This window comes from Pinus tabuliformis, chromosome 2_1 (genome assembly GCF_031772625.1).
Source record: "Pinus tabuliformis cultivar Carrire ecotype Pingquan chromosome 2_1, CPIR1, whole genome shotgun sequence".
Taxonomy (NCBI): Eukaryota; Viridiplantae; Streptophyta; class Pinopsida; order Pinales; family Pinaceae; genus Pinus; species Pinus tabuliformis.
The window spans coordinates 138,055,631-138,068,103 of NC_142299.1; the positions used below are offsets into that span (position 1 = coordinate 138,055,631).

At 34.8% G+C, this 12,473-nt stretch overlaps 1 long non-coding RNA gene across 1 annotated transcript; it reads right to left on the reverse strand.

Moving 5' to 3' along the window:
* Positions 1 to 8,064: 8,064 nt before the first annotated feature.
* Positions 8,065 to 9,475, reverse strand: LOC149199151 (uncharacterized). Its single transcript, XR_016253241.1, has 3 exons — positions 9,082 to 9,475; positions 8,631 to 8,867; positions 8,065 to 8,378 (listed from the first exon to the last, which is right to left on the reverse strand). It is a non-coding gene; the product is annotated as an uncharacterized LOC149199151 (long non-coding RNA).
* Between the last annotated feature and the right edge of the window lie 2,998 nt (positions 9,476 to 12,473).

Below are 12,473 nucleotides of genomic sequence, written 5' to 3' on the forward strand. Positions count from 1 at the left end.
AGAGCATTTGAAAGGATAGCCTACTAAGCTGTTGAGATCCATCTCATATCTGAAGAAGTGAGCTAGAAGGGGGAGAGAGAGAGAAGCGGAAGGGACAAAGGAAGGCTCATACAACGGATGGTTGTAATCACTCTTTCGTTATTAATACAGAACTGCAATTGTGTTCCCTACTCCATAGTGTCGGTAACATTGTTCATTAAGTTGTGCATTCGATACTTGTGTGTATGAGTAGTTTAGTTGTATGCAAATATATGTTCGTTGTGTATTCATATATCGATTTTTAGGTTGTATGCGGTGATTGTATTTGCCTTTCCTTTGTGCAGAAATTGATTTGGAGCCGGCTTTGAGGGAGTTCCTCTTGGTTGCATTGCGATCTCCAAACAAATCTAGAAGGAGACTTGAGGTAATACTCTTTACATACTTTGTTAATTGATATTTATAGGTGAACTTGTGTATAACTTGGTAGCTTCTATAGATAATCTTACAGTCTGTCAAAGGTCCCAAGTGTTATAGACATATTTGGGCACTGCAACCCCACTCTTATATGTCGATAAACCAAGGGCTCTTTAACCCCTAAAAGTGTTGTTTCATACCCTAAAGGATCATAGTCAATTGATTACATCATTCCCCAAAATTTCCACCTAAAAAATCCACTCAGAACTGGCCAAAACTAGACCATACTGATTGCTCCACTGTCAGTGTGCAATGCATACTGACTCCTACACTAGCCAGGTGTGATGCATACTAAAGAAGCCTTCTGTGAGGTGCGATGAGTGAGAATGGACAAATTTCTGAGACAGTTTGCTAAGTGGATGCTCATGGAATCTTCTAGAAACTTCTCCTATGACACTTGCCTCTCTGAATTCACCCAGGGATGAGTAAGAGATCCAAGAAATCTCCAAGTGGAACTAAGAACTACAAGTGGAATGAAACTAATCAAAAACCCAGAGATGACTCACACCTCTGCAAACATCTATAAATGGATCCCTCATCTGAGAGATCTGGAGGCTGGAATTTTGTAATTTGTAAGGAGGCGCTGATAATTTGTCTTTGAGAAGAAGCATTGCATTCTTGGGTGATCTTGTTTTTCATGAGGTGAAGAGGGCTTTGATGCTGGGAGGATGATGCTGGATCAGACAGCTGGGTTGTAATTCTCCCTTCTATTTTAATAAATTTCTATGAGTTTTCCTCCATACAATCATGTGCTTGTGAATCTTGTTCTTTGTAAATGCCATTGTATGTTCAATGTATTTCTGATTCTACATTGTTTATGATATAATAGATCGAGATGCTTTGATGGTGTTCTGTTACTTTGTTTCTACAAGTATTCTCTAAGCGGGACAAGTAGGATAGGAGTTGCAAGCTCTATCAAAGGGGAGAGAAATCGAGCAAGGAGTCAAGCAAAAGATTCAGGTTGGTCCTTTGCTTCTCTCTTATCTATCATACATAGAGGAAATCACAAATTGCTTTGATTGTTTGTTTCTAAGATAGCTGTCGATCTTAGTGGGACTAGTAGATCGAAAAGACACTAGTTTTCCTGGAAACAAAATGGCGACTCCACTGGGGAGCAAATAGTTTGTTTTTGTGTTATTGTTGTTTGCTTTATAAGCTATAAATGGAGCCTGAAGTTAGCCAGATAGCCTTCGAACTGCTCTTGCTTTGTAAGTGCATAGTAGATGAATGTTGCTTCAGTCAACCTCCGGTTTAGTTTATGAGCTGAACATCTGACTTGCAAGCGTTCTAAACACCCTTGTGGTAGCTCAATAACATCCTAAGATCATACCCCTGTACTTTTTTTTTTACTATCCATCATAGCTCAGCTTAAATCACTGAACTCAGCTGCAAATTTGAGCAAAAACCCACCCCAGTTTTGCTCCTTGGCCCATCGCATTGTCCATCACTGGAAACCAGTATGCGTCACACCTCCCATGTGTAGCAAGTGAGATGCATCCCTGTTTCTGTGAAGCACAGGTGCGATGACCGTGTAATCTTATTTCTCTCTTTGAAATTTGGGTTTTTTGTCCTTGTTTCCAGCTCTATTTAGTTGTTTCGCTGCTTGTGATCAGTATCTCATTGTTAAAGCCTCCTTGATTTGCATAGTCCAGCCTCCATTGATTAGGATTAGTAAATATTTTTATGTATTTTTCCATCATTTACGATCCTTAGTCAAAAAGTTACTCGAATCGAACTGTCGTTTTGGTGCAAAATTGTCCTAGTTGTCGTTTTGTCTCAAAGAAGAGAAGTGTCGTAAATTCTTCCTTCTCTAGATAGTCGATTGAACCTTTTGACGTGTATTTGATTTGGATTGTTAATATTTGAAGTGTCGAAAGCTTTAGTCTTTCTTTCATTTTGAAAATAAATTGTCGAAATGTCGCTTTGAAGAAAATATTTCAGATCTATACTCAGTTTTCCTTTTCTACATTCTTCACATTAAAGGGAATGAAAAACAAATACATGCATTTGCATTTGTATTTAGACTGTGTGCGAAAAATGATTTAGGAAAAGTGCATTTAGTGTGTGCTCTTTTCTCTCTGTTTGAAGGAAATCGTAATCTTCTTTCCTTAGTAGCTAGGATTTTCATTGCTAAAAAATAAACAATGATTGTTGATCATTTTAGATTGAATATCTAGGAATTTTACATCTACATCACGTGGTGAACCTTGAAAGGCAAACTTCTAAGCAAGATCAACTCTAAAATAAATTTCAATGAACTTAACAACGCTTTGGAACCTAACGCAACACATCTAGAGGTCTAGGCTAGAGACATGTTCTGACGTTGTAAAATCTAGTAACTATCATTTTCATCGAAGGTTGGGTGATTCCTCCTCTTTGATACGACAAGTGCTAGTACGGACTTGTGCTCCCCATACCGTCGAGTATATATTGGGAGACCACAATAGGCTTATATCCTTTATCCATAGGAAGTCGTGTCTACTGCTCTATCGATCGCAATGCACTGAACACAGCATTCGTGAAGATTGACTGCCATACATAAGTCCTTGGTAATTTCTCTTTAATTTATCACCAAGGTGTATATTGCAGTTTTGTGATTGGTTTGGTAATACCTCTGTCTAGATTTCCAGAGTAGTCACTTTCGTTCCTTTTCAACTCCTTAAAAGGAAAGGTCCATCTGAGCACTTGTCACTTCAGGCTCATTAAAAATCGAAGGGGACTAGAGTCATCTTTAGCTTTTTCTCAACTCTTAAAAATTGAAAAATCAAAGTTGTGTCAAAGCGTCATAAAAATTTATTTAATTCAAAATAACATCCCTGTTCCTTCGTTGATCTTGGGTTGAGATAATGGAGTCCACCAATCAAGGAATCCCTCTTGGGGGGAATCCTAGTCCTTTCTCTTCTTGGGGAGATATTGGTGCTCCATACATGGCCACATTGTCCCTTCCAAGAATCATAATTGGTCTGCCGGTATGGCTATTCTCAGCCTCTGTCATTCAAAACACCATGATTCCTCAGCAATCGAATCAGCAACCATTTGATACTGAAGTTGACCCTTCACCTTCTACTTCGTTTGTTTCTCCCTCCCCTTCTTCCTCTTTGCTTGGTGAAAATAGTGATACTAGTAACCAAATGGCTGAAAAGAAGAAGAAAGGGAAGGAGAAGAAGAAGAATAAGTCAGTTAAGCAAGGGAGAAACTATGAATCATCTAGTGAAAATACGCACACTAAATCTCCCAGATATCCTTGTTTAATTTGTAGAGGAGACCATTTTCATAGAGATTGTCCATCCATTCCTCGGATCTTGAGAGAATGGTCTCCCCGTTCGCACCATCCGGTGTCATCAACCTCTGGTGATCATGTTGACAGCACACCATCAATTAGTGAAAATGAAGTTCCCAGATAGACAGGAAAGGTTAGTACTCGCGAAAGCCTTGTCGCGGGATCTCGACTTTTCAGGGGATCAATCTGATGCCCTTGTGAAATGGTGAGCTACGGCCCACTACGGAGTTAGACTAAAGGGCGGAGTACTTTCTTGGAGGTCCAATTGAGAATCAAAATCTGAATCCAGAGTTTGAGTGGAGGCTGAGACCAACACTTTGGTCGAGATCTGATTTTGCCCTGAAATTCTTGGATAGTCTTTGTATAAATGCCCCAATTCGTGACATTTGCGGCAACAGAAGGGAATGCCTTCGTAATCTATAATTTTCCTTCGAGTGATGTCACCCATTTAAAGCAGGTAGCTCTCTCTACTAGACCTTCTCTGGTATCTAGATGCACTAGAATAAGTGCCAATGCTAGGCATCCTGTGTCTTGGTAGGTTCTATCATGATCTAGATAGACACCCAAATCATCTCCTATTACTTTGAAGATTTCTTCCCCCCAAAATTGTAACGGGAGAGCAGGTAATCGGACCTAGATTGGCCCCGCTCCATGATATTCCTTTTTTGGGTCAAACATTGGCGACCATCGCTTCAATAGCACTGGTGTCATCTCGATGTGCCAGTACCGCGTGAGGACCCCGTCTACCTGGTCCAGATGAGAGAAAATCAGAGCAAACCAACCCCTGGAAAGCGAGAGGATACTTAGGAGGTGTATGAGGAGATTCCCCCTAATTTCCGTTTTCCACTTTCGAAGGCGTATCGAGGAGTAATTTCGGCCTCTCACCCTTCCAACTAACACTGTGCTCTCTGTGAGGGCTGCTTGAGCCATAAAGATTCCTTCTCCAAAGATTAACTGCCTGAAATTGTTGTTGTTATAACAATACATTTGATATATTTGATATAAACAATACATTTGATATTTATTTTATATTTGAAATTGCTATAACAATACATTTGATATTTGAAATTGTTGTTGTTATAACAATACATTTGTATAAACAATACATTTGATATTTATTTCATATTTGAAATTGTTATAACAATACATTTGTATAAACAATACATTTGATATTTATTTCATATTTGAAATTGTTATAACAATACATTTGATATTTGAAATTGTTGTTGTTATAACAATACATTTGATATATTTGATATAAACAATACATTTGATATTTGAAATTGTTATAACAATACATTTGATATTTATTTGATATTTGAAATTGTTATAACAATACATTTGATATTTGAAATTGTTGTGGTTATAACAATACATTTATATAAACAATACATTTCATATTTATTTCATATTTGAAATTGTTATAACAATACATTTGATATTTGAAATTGTTGTTGTTATAACAATACATTTGATATATTTGATATAAACAATACATTTGATATTTGAAATTGTTATAACAATATATTTGATATTTATTTGATATTTGAAATTGTTATAACAATACATTTGATATTTGAAATTGTTGTTGTTATAACAATACATTTGATATCATGGAAATTACTCTGGAAGCTCAAAGCTGCCCCTCGAACCCGCTTACTTATGTGGAATTTTGTTCGAAAAGATTCCAGCGGGTCTTAATTTGATGAAAAGATCTTCCATGGCCCTTTCTGGTGTCAATTGTGTCGTAATGATGAGGAGAGTACTGGACATCTCTTCCTTAACTGCCCCATCACCAAGGAGCATTGGAACTCCATTATAGCTCACTATCCAAGCTTAAAAAACTGGCATGGCCCTGCAACATTAAGGACGCCTAGAGCACATGGTGTGAAAATCAAAATGGCAAATCCAGGAACATGCCTCTCCTTATTTGCTGGTCACTATGTATTGCAAGAAATCAATCTATATTTAAACACACGATACCCCATTGGCCCACTATCATGATCAAAACTATTGCATATTTCAATCTTTTACTCGAGGAGGACTCAAATACCCCTCCCCGTATTATTAAGCCTGAAATCATTGACAAATCAATACCGTGGGCATACTTTGATGGTTCTGCATAAGAGGCATACTTTATCTAAATGAAACTCATTGTTTCAAAATTCAAATGAGATTAGGCAGGGGAACAAACAATTATGCTGAACTATGCACTACAAAACATCTCATACATTTTGCATTAGAAAAGCATTGCAGACATCTTCAACTATTTGGTGATTCCAAAATCGTTTGCAACTGGTTAAATAAAGAATCTCACTGCAATGCATTTTCATTGAGGCATATATTAGAAGAGGCTCACAGATTGATATCTACTTTTGACTCTTTTGCCTGTCGCCACATTTACAGGGAGCAAAATTTGAGGTCAAACTACCTTTCCAAAGAGGAAGCACTTAGACAAAGCGATGACTAGCTGATACAAGAAGAGATTGATGGGACTTTGCACCAGCACTATCACAGACCATTTGTGGAACTCAGAGAAAATGGGCTATAGGCTCTATATTTTGTTTAACTTGTATATATTATGTTATTTATATTTTCTACACTTCATGAACTACACAAGACATATGGTACTGATTTTGATACTTAGATTCTCTCTCTGAGAAGAGACAGAATTCAAATTTTGATTTAGTTCTCTCTATAAGAGAGAGCACAGGAACAATGTGAACTGTCATCAAGACTCCCTGCGTGGAGATACATAACTGAACATTTTTGTCTATTTTTGAACTCGATAAGCAACTCTTATGCTTATGCACTAGCATCTATACATTTGATATTTGAAATTTGTATTTGATATTTGAAATTGTTATAACAATACATTTGATATTTGGAATTGTTGTTAATATAACAATACATTTGATATAACATCCTCACCATTCAGATTTATGGAGACTCATTGAATGTTATAAACTGGGTTATTGGGAAGTACAGATGTCAAAATTATATGCTGCTGCCTCTTTTAGAAGAAATACAAATCTTAAAACAGAGGTTTAATGTTTTTTTCATTGAACACATATACAGGGAATTCAATGAAGACGCAGATGGGCTTTCTAAGGCAGGTTTACAACAAGATATGGGCTCGTGGAGAATAGCTGAACAGATACAGGATCAGATCCGTGTGTCGGACCTCCCTCCATACCCATAATTCCATCCTTTTGTTTTCAGACGATAGTTGTTTTTCCTATTACTGTTTCTTGAACTGTTAGTCATAGAAAAACTCGGGTTTATATACTGTTTTCAGATACATTTCTGCTCCTTTTTTGTTGAGCTGTGTGGCTATGATGCTGGTTTTTGCATGTTTGGGTCGTTTTCCTCTTGAAAGGAGGCCCAACAGAACCCAGTTCAAACTTGGTATAATCTCTCTGCTTTTGGTTCGGCTGTCTAGGCCGAGTGTTTTAGTCTGTTCTAACATGCTGCACGCTGTAGGTGCGCTGTTGTCTCTCTTTAGAGGGGTTGGCCTAGTTATTAGGCGGTCATTACAGAATGTTAACTCATCTGCATGTAACTTTTTTTATTTCTTATAAAAAAAAGTTCGTTTTTTTCTGTGGAAAAAAAAAAAACAATACATTTGATATTTGGAATTGTTGTTAATATAACAATACATTTCATATATTTGATATAAACCAAACATTTGATATTTTGAAATTTTTATTTGATATTTGAAAGTGTTATAACAATACATTTATATTTGAAATTTGTATTTGATATTTGAAATTGTTATAACAATACATTTGATATTTGGAATTGTTGTTGTTATAACAATACATTTCATATATTTGATATAAACAAATATAAACAATACATTTGATATATTTGATGTAAACAATACATTTGATATTTGAAATTTGTATTTGATATTTGAAATTGTTATAACAATACATTTAATATTTGAAATTGTCGTTATAACAATACATTTTATATTTGAAATTTGTATTTGATATTTGAAATTGTTATAACAATACATTTGATATTTGAAATTGTCGTTATAACAATACATTTTATATATTTGATATAAACAATACATTTGGTATTTGAAATTGTTGTTATAACAACAATACATTTGATATTTGAAATTGTTATAACAATACATTTAATATAAACACTATTAAAAAATTCATTAAAAACTAATAATATAACATAGAAAGACAATCAGAATTAAAAATAGTTTATACATAGTCTATACTGTGAGAAAGATTCATTAAAAGCAGATCATGTTTATACATAGTCTATACTGTGAGAAAGATTCATTAAAAGCAGATCACGTGATATGGAAATAAAATCAGAAATTAAAATAGTCTAAAGTTTCATTAAAAGCAGATCATATGACAAAGAACATAAATCAGAATTAAATATGTTTGCAGGGAAAGAAATATGTGGTAAATATGACCGGCTAGCCCAAACTATCTGAAAATGTGTTCTTCAGTAAATATTGATTTGGGGCAAGAAGAATCGGGTCAGATATTGTCCAGGATTGATTTGGAAGGAAAAAAGAACTATCTGAAATATCGAACAAAAAGTCGAAAGTTCTTCGAAACTCTAGAAAACGAACTTTCAGAAATTCTCTGTAAATATTTAGGAATGAAGGGCCCTGAAAATTTCAAGAAAATCGAAATTATCAGAAGATATCAGAAATGTTTACAGTCGAAAGCAGACAGCAAATAAAAGTATACAGAGAAATGGAATTGGAATCAAATTATCTGAGACCAGAAGGGAAATATACGCAAAGAAATTGAAATATATTGCATTGACTGCTTAGATGAGAAGCTAGAGCATTTCTATGGCTCCGCAAGAACAAGTTTTGCATTGGAAGTGGAAACCCTAATATTTAATTAAAGCGTACCTTCTTCCGAATCATTTTTATTTTTTGTTTCAGAATTTGGCATCGCAGAGTTTATTAGCTCCTCGGTATGATGACCACCTAGCTCGTCGCCTTCAAAAGCTTTTACGGAAGCAATCTGACTTGGTTTCTCAAGGAAGGAAAAAAGAACTATCTGAAATATCGAACAAAAAGTCGAAAGTTCTTCGAAACTCAACGAACTTTCCAAAATTCTCGGTAAATATTTAGTAATGAAGGGTCCTGAAAATTTCAAGAAAATCGAAATTATCAGAAGATATCAGAAATGTTTACAGTCAAAAGCAGACAGCAAACAGCAAAGAAAAGTATACAGAGAAATGGAATTGGAGTCAAATTGCATTGGCGTGATTAGATGAGAAGCTAGATCATTTCTTTCGCTCCACATCAGAAACTTTTGCATTGGAAGTGGAAACCCTAATATTTAATTAAAGCATACCCGCTTCCGAATTATTTTGACTGGACTGTTGATCAGCTCCGAATCAATTTGACTCGAAGATTTCCGAATCAATTTGACTCGATATCTTCGAGTTGATCTGCTCGCACCCCTGAAAACAAGTTTTTTTTCTGAAACATTTGGACTTCGTATTTTGGAGTTGATGTGCTCGTCGCCCTGAAAACAAGCTTTTTCCCAAAACATGCTCACTCGTTATATCGGAGTTTATCTGCTCGGTTAACCTGAAAAGCTTGGACAAAGATTCAGAAATCGGAATCCTTTTTTTCTTTTGTACTAATTTTTTGAAAAATAAATCATTCATTTTTTATATAAAATGAAAAAGAAAAAAAATCATTCCAAAATCATCCGATTATATTTGTAATTTTTATTATTTTTCAATAAATCCGCTATGAAAACAGAATATGTTTTGAGCCTAGACGTCAACAAATTGCCGGCAGAAACAAAAACCAGCGGTGGATTTGCGTCCAGACAAGGAGGATTTGAGTCGAAGCAACGCTGAAATCCGCCTTTGGAGGAAAAAACAGATCATCTTTATAACAAAGAAAATTTACATATTTCCAATACAGAGGAAAAGAGAGACCAAAGAAGAGAGAAATCTCTAAGAACATCCCGAAAGATCTAGACACATAACACAGAAATGCCACCTGCCCTGCCCTGCCCTGCCATACGGGCGTTTCCAAATGCACTCACAACTTTTACCAGACTAACAAGTGATGTGTTGCATCTTTTTATTGACTTATTTTGTTAAAATTTATTTAAACCTAGCAATAAATTTCTAACGAACTCTTAAATTATTTATTAATTTATGCATGGCTAAGTTCTAAATTAAAATTGCACACTAGACATACACAGAAATCATCACCACATTGGGCACATGATTTACTATTAGAAAATCCACAAATGGAAAAAACAAAAACGTGTTTTATTATGAATTTGGGATTAGTACCAGGAATAATGGCTTAAATGAAGAATTAGATCTAGTTCACTGAAGCCCTTCTTGGGTGTAATCTAGATCTTTACCTTATCAAGACCTCTTTGGTTGTGATTTAGATCTCCTTGATCAAGGCTTCCTTTGTTGAGATCTACCTCCTTGTCCGTGATTCAGATTTCCTTGATCAAGGCCTCCTTTGTTGTGATTTAGATCTCCTTGCTGCACCTTCCGCACCTTCCTTGGACCATGCCTTCCTTGGCACACTGGAGTATCGGAGTGAATAGTGTCTTCACCTCTCCTTCAAATCTCCTTATATAACCTTTTAATGACTAAAACCCTAACCCTAAATCTCAATGGCTACGATTAGATTTTGCCATCCCAAGATGGAGTGGATAGTGTTTTCACCTCTCCTTCGAATCTCCTTTTATAACATTTTAATGACTAAAACCCTAAACCTAGAATTCAATGGCTAAGATTAGATTTTGTCATCCCAAGATCAACGGTTGTGAATTTATTTTTAGTTGAGCTCAAATAAGTCACATTTCATCCATGGCGCTCTCCAACCTAGTATGCAAGAGATGTTACATATTATGTTATGTAAACATCTTACTTTGTCAAATAAAGTAAAAATAAAAATAAAATAAAATCATACAATTAATATTTATATTTATTAATAAAAATATAAAAAAACCTACCTTAAACATTTTTACTGGGTCAAAAATAAAATAAGGAAAAAAAAGTTATGTAAACATTTTACTTTATCAAATAAAGTAAAAATAAAATAAAATAAAATCATACGATTAATATTTATATTTATTAACTAATATTTAAAACCCTACCTTAAACATTTTTACATAAAGAAAATAAAAATAATTCTATGTTATAACAAAAAGACATATTTAAACTAAAATAATAAGGTAAACTTGACTTGTGATGTTACTAGTTGTTTTTGAGCTCAAGTTTATGAGAACCCATGGTATTCATCTAGAATATAGTCTATTTAAAGGAGAAAATTTAAACTTCTTTTAGAGTGATTCTTCTAGCTTGGTAGATCCTAAGTTAAAAAGGATTTATGCTAGTTAAATACAAAAAGTACTTTATAAAATCACTTTACAAAGTTTACTACCTGGAGAGGCAACCTTCCTACCGACCTACATAATCCAACATCTACATGAATGATATATATTGGACATATGATTGATAGTTGAGAGCTGAGAATGGATTCAAACAAGATTCCCATCTTCAAATGGCCTATTCCCACTAGCTTGACAGAGATCAAAAGTTTTACGAGTACAACCCAATATATGAGAAAATTCATTGCAATTTGTTCCAAAAGGACAACACTATTGCATGTGATGACTACCAGAGGAAGTAGGCTTAATTAGGATAAACCACCAACAATGAGCATCTAAAGACTTAAAAAACAAGATCAATGATTCTTTGATCCTAGCCATGCCCAAATTATAGCAACCATTAACAAGATCAATGATTCTTTGATCCTAGCCATGCCCAAATTATAGCAACCATTTGAGCTAGGGATAGATGTCAATGAGTATGCATTAGTTAGAAATAAATGTCAATTTTCATTAAGGGCAATGCTCATACAAGGAAGAAGACCAATGTGTTACTCTTCGAAGTTGTTTATGGAGGACTTGATTTCCCATATGATGAGATGCTATTTGTGATTATGCAAGTAAGAAGGGAAGCACTATCTCCTGGGAAAAGAGACCATTAGTTTATTTTCAACCCCTCATTACCTACAAAGTTGGAGCAAGATGTAATAGTTAAGGTATTATAAATGGTTAAGTTTTTGGCAACAATTCCACATGTTGGTCATTGGGTGTCAACTTACTGAACTTATAACATAACATGTGCATTCATAAGATATTAAAGAATAAGTTTAATTTCACTAGATATTGATAGATACATTCCAAAATTCTTTTGTTAAATCCCCTCCCCATACATTTTTCCAAAGATTTATACATGCACACTAAATCTCCCCTATTTTACAAGTTATTCCTTTTTATAAACCCCCCATACCAGTAATCCCTTTTATAAACCTCTCATACTATAACAGGCCAGATTTCACTTGGGTTTCCATGCACCATCTCATTCAAGTCTAGATTGTTAGACATATAATTTGGTGGAAAATGAAATCAACTTTATTAAAGATCACTCACAAAATGATGTACAATGTGTACATATTAATAAAACAAGAAAATTGTTGATCCATTTTCCAAGTATTTTTGGACTCTAACAACTAATCATCATAATACACACTAACCCAAAACATAACCCAAGGGTTAGATGTCTAACATTCCCCCCCTTAATCCGAAGGGATGTATCAAAGTCCAAGAAAGAGAGTTAAAAATGCAAAAATGTACCTCAGCCAAGAGTTGAATGTCTCTTAGAAATGGTTTTCAAGGATGACCACAAACCAAGG